This window comes from Sinocyclocheilus rhinocerous, unplaced genomic scaffold (genome assembly GCF_001515625.1).
Source record: "Sinocyclocheilus rhinocerous isolate Xijiao unplaced genomic scaffold, SAMN03320098_v1.1 scaffold1874, whole genome shotgun sequence".
In the NCBI taxonomy this organism is placed as follows: Eukaryota; Metazoa; Chordata; class Actinopteri; order Cypriniformes; family Cyprinidae; genus Sinocyclocheilus; species Sinocyclocheilus rhinocerous.
The window spans coordinates 1,368,742-1,373,927 of NW_015626862.1; the positions used below are offsets into that span (position 1 = coordinate 1,368,742).

Consider the following 5,186-nt stretch of genomic DNA (forward strand, 5'->3'; position numbering starts at 1 on the left):
ATCTTTTACGTTGTTTGGGGCGTGCAGCGTGTCGCTTTTTAATTGCACGTTAGTTACAGCGCTTGCAGAGATCGAGCAGCTTACTGCGATTGTATACATTTAATAAAAAAAATCAACTGCCTAATATTTTGAGCGCAAATTGTAATAAAAATACATTAATCTTCAGCATGAGGGCCACAAAATTAATGCAGAGGGGCCAGATGCGGTCCGCGGGCCGCCTGTTGAGTTGCCTACCCCTGATATAACGTTTCCTTTCCACGGTTATTCAAACAGCTAATAAATTATATATAGAAAGTGACATTATCACTAACATTAATCTATGGCGAGTTTAAGCACTCTCAAAAAAAAAAAAAAATTCCTTATAATCCCTGAAGCTGTACACACCTTGAAAAATCTCTTACTTACATTGCTTCTGATTGGCCATTGCATTCCTAAGCTCAACAGAACCATGTGTGATTGGTTAAAATGCGCAACACTGTAAAAACGCCTAAAATGAAATATGGAGCAACATGAGCAGATCTTAATTTTTATGCTGCAATCGACACTGTCTATTCATATTCACTTTGTTAGCAACAGACGTAATAGATTTAATTTGTTTGTGCAGGCGCATTTTTGTCCAATTTAGTGGCATTTTTGCCCCATACCCCCGTGGCCACACACGCTCCGCCTATGCATATATGCACACTTTATGTAAGCATAAATGTGTAGTAGTATAGTAGCCTATAGCCTACTTTTAATGCTGGTGCAATCTCTAATGGTCGACTTAAACACAAACACAAGCCCACACCCACAAATAAATACACACACAATCAGTCTCTGTATCAATATTTATGGTATGCTTTAATTTTCCCAGCAATCTTGAGTGGCAGTAGCATGTATTTACTTTCCGTTTTCCGGAGGTAATGACTTCAGGCAAAATTGCAGACCCCTCCTTCCTGTCATGCTTGTCCTCTGGTCCAGTTCAGTCTTGGATTCATTTCACTTGTACCTGGGAAAGCGACAGAATTAGAGATAGTGTGTTATGTTTGTGTGAATGTTCCATGCCGCATGACTTATCTGAGTTTTCCAGCCATCATGTCTGGTCCTCGCATTTGCCCAAGTTTTCACAATGTCCAAGCAAGCAAACTGTTATAAACAAATCCGGTGGAAATTTAAGCCATTAACCTCAACACATGACAAAATTGACAACAAAAAAAAAACACTACTTTTTTTTAAACATGCCATATATATAGTATTTTGTTTTCTTGCATTAATTTTTATACTTTGTTCCCTTAAAAGTCATTATAACTCTTTGGGCTGTCTTCGATTCAGATCTATGATTTTATTTTATTTAATTCATGTCACAAAATTTTAATTATCCGCCTGAAAGTGTCACAGTTTGTATCTGATAGCTTTCTCAAATCTTAATCTAGATTGGGCAAACTGGGGCGAACCATTAAAAAATATGAAATTATGGAGGACTGCGCATTTGTAGCAGCTGTATGGGAAGATATCGATCCTTTAAAAATTAATGAGCTACTGCAGAGCCCCCGACTTCTATCACTTTAAATTGGACACCAGACAGATGCACTTTCCTGCTTTGTGCTTTAGTGAGGTTGAATTTTGGGTTCTCCTGAATGTTTTATTTGATCTGCTCTTATTCCATCAGCATGCCATCATAGGATTTTCATCTGCCTAACACTGAAAAATCTCATTGACAGGCTTAACTCTGGCTGTTAAAGCTGCATTGTATCATTTAAATAAAACAATTGTTATTACACAGATTTACAAGGCTGATATGACAGTCGCTGTGGCTTTGAATGCCGACTTCACCGCAAAACACCATATGGTAATTTGTGCAGTTGTTTCACTACATCTCATAGCTAAATTTCAAGTAACTTTGTAGCAGTTTTAATCGCAATATAATCATTTGTTCACCGAGATGGAATTCTTGTAAGATTTGTGACATGAGAGCAGATGGTTGCCACGCTAAATAGATGTTTTTCTGTGTTGCAATGGGTTCAGCTAAGGGCTAAAGAAATTTACAAAACATTATATACATTTATTCATGTAGAAGATGCTTTAATCCAATATATATATATATATGTGTATATATATATATATATATATATATTATATATAAGCCTATAACAATTTTTATTTACAAAAAAAAAGTTACTTCTGGAGAGACACATCACAACTGTATTTATTTATTTATTTATTTTGTCCTTGCCCTTGAACACCCATTCTGCAGGCTTGTATATTACCTCAAGTAACTCTATTTGTCACACACTGCAACAATGGGTATGCGTGATTGCAGCGAGGTACAGTACATTAGAGGTAATTAGTCCACAAAGCCAGTGTTAACAAACAGTAGCAGTCTTGCTTTACGCTACCTGTCGGTATGTCTTAATAAGTGTAACACTGAGAGCATTATTCTCAGCTGATTACATAAGCTCCAATAATGAGGTGTTCAATAACAGCCTGCAGAAGGGCTGTTCAATTCATTTTTTAATAAGCCAGTGATTGGCCCCTCTGGGTGTTTCAGTGCCCCCTTGTGGATGTGGAACAACATTTTTGCATGCTTTCTTACAACTCTGCATTAAACACTGCCATCTATTATATGTCAGGGCTGTCAAATGCCAATTAAAATGTGCTGATTATATTATTTTGCATTAAAATGCTTACTTTAAAGCTTAACGTCCACTTGGGCCAGAATTCCACATGCTCCTTTTTGAAAATAATACACGCAATTATCCAAACGTGCAGACAGTAAAGTTTGAAACCGCAATGAAGGAGCATAATTAAAAGTTATTTTCACACATGCACAACAGATTAATCGTGTTCACCACACAAACAGTGTCTTGGCATCACACAATGGCTGCTGCTGTGTTAGGGAAACCACAGCGCTTTCGCAGCTCACTGCCAGTTTTAATCATTCAAAACCTGCATTCCAGAAGGCCATCAGATATTGATGATAATTTCCTGCCCCCAGTTTGTTTGTTGCTCTGCGACAGACTGTTTGATCAAAGTTTGCAAGTGATGCAAGTTGCTGTTTATGTGAAGCAATCCACAGAGCAGACAAGAGGTGAAAAACTCTCAAAAACTGAATAGTTCATTCTAAAATGAGAATTCTCAAGTCATTTACTCAAGAAACAATTTTCTCTGAGAAATTGCTGGTAATAATTACAATGCAATTACAACAAACATTGAATTAAATGTGAAATTCTGAAGTAGAAAAACTTAAATAATATTTTCTTATAAAACATACTCGAATAAATCATTTTATTTACAATTTAGAATTTTTTTTACAGTTTTTTTACTTTTTTATTTTTTCTGTTTTTCTACCTCTTTCAATAAATCAACAGCTCAAAGTGACCAGTTGCTGTAAAGCTACAAAAAGAAAAGCAACATAAAGGTGGTCCATTGGACTCTTGCACTTTATTCCAAGCACACAAGTAAACCTGCAGACCACTTTCATGATGAATCTTTAGAAACATACTCGAATAAATCATTTTATTTACAATTTAGAAATTTTTTTACAGTGCTGTTCTTTTTAACTTTTTCTGTTTTTCTACCTCTTTCAGTAAATCAACAGCTCAAAGTGACCAGTTGCTGTAAAGCTACAAAAAGAAAAGCAACATAAAGGTGGTCCATTGGACTCTTGCACTTTATTCCAAGCACACAAGTAAACCTGCAGACCACTTTCATGATGAATCTTTAGGCAATTTTTAATCATTTTTGTATTAACTATAATTTTATGGCAAAAACTGCACTACAGTTGTTCAAATGTTCAACTTCTGTGTTCCTACAAGAAAAAAAAAATGCATATGGGTGCATATGGGTTCAGAACAATATGAGTTTGGTAAATACACTTGAAAAAAAGGTGTTGGATTTACTTTGAAACTATTTTCACTACGACATTTACAAGTTACACATTTAACTAAACATTACATTTTTAATTTGAAAGACTGAAATAGTATTTTCTTGTAAAATGCACTCCAATAATCTTCACTTACTACTTCAAAAAATATTTTTTTACAGTGTAATGACAGAATTGTCATATTTAGGTGACTTATTCCTTTAACACTCGAGTTGTAAGTCTAAACAACCACAGTGCAATTCACTCAACTTTCAATTCGTATTTGTTAAGTGTTTGCCTTACAAACATAGCTAACCCATCAGCCCAGACATTACACATTACCACCGAATAAGCCCGTTTGCACAACCTCTGTAATTATCCTACACATTTACCTAGTGTTTTTCAGCACATTTTCTATCCTGAGGCCTCCACATCTGCTTCTATTGATAGCTGCCAGCAAGCTCTGCTAGCAGCCAGTGAACTTGAGAGAGATTGCTTGAACTTTCATTGTAACACTCTTAGTGGTGCCTTTTAGCAGAAAGCTCTGAAAACGAATGAATGCCAGAAGAGTGTCTGCAATGCAGGGTTTTTAATTGATGGTACGGTATCTGAACAAAGAAAGTGCGGCAGGCAGGGCCGCAGCTGTGCTGCGATGCGGCTCCATTCAGGTGTCCGGCGTACCTTCCTTGAGTGGGAATCAGTGATGCATTGGGTTGCCTATCTCAGCACTTTAATATGGGATGTTGCAGCCCTGTCAACTCTAATTACACATGAACACATCCAACAGTATTGGGCCGCATTCATTTCAGAGGGATATGCTGCCAAAGAGCATGTCGCATGGCCAAATCTTTATACAACTCCAATAATATTGTGGACTTTACAATGATGGAACGTTTGCAATTTAGCCAGCAGGAGCAATCCCAGCTGAGTCACTATCAATATCCGGCTAGCTTTTAGGGTGGGCTTTTATGGATTGGTGCTGTGGATGAGACCAGCATTACTAGGTTGAAAGAAACCCAGAGAAAGGATAAAAAATGTTACCTTCTTTTATTAAACGTCATTCACCACAACCTGATTACTTAAACTGCTCTATGATTATGACTAAAGGACTGTAGCTGAGCCTGTAATAGTCTTCCAAATTATATTATGGTAATATGGGTGTAATTTGGGCCACAAAACTTCATAAAAATCCACTTATGTCATGAATCCGGTTCATGGACTTCCGTCCAATTACCACCAGAGGTCGCTCTTCCATTTTTATGACTCTCTCACTACACAGACTTTCACATGTCACTCCGGACTACATTTCCCAGCAGCCATTTCACTAATCACACGTTCACCTCAA

The 5,186-nt window shown here is 36.9% G+C and overlaps 1 long non-coding RNA gene across 1 annotated transcript in view; it reads right to left on the bottom strand.

Moving 5' to 3' along the window:
* Window positions 1–856: 856 nt before the first annotated feature.
* Window positions 857–5,186, bottom strand: part of LOC107716850 (uncharacterized) — a 44,309-nt gene continuing 39,979 nt past the window's right edge. The window contains exon 3 of the long non-coding RNA XR_001637259.1: window positions 857–988. This is a non-coding gene — a long non-coding RNA (uncharacterized LOC107716850). The remainder of the gene's footprint in view (window positions 989–5,186) is intronic.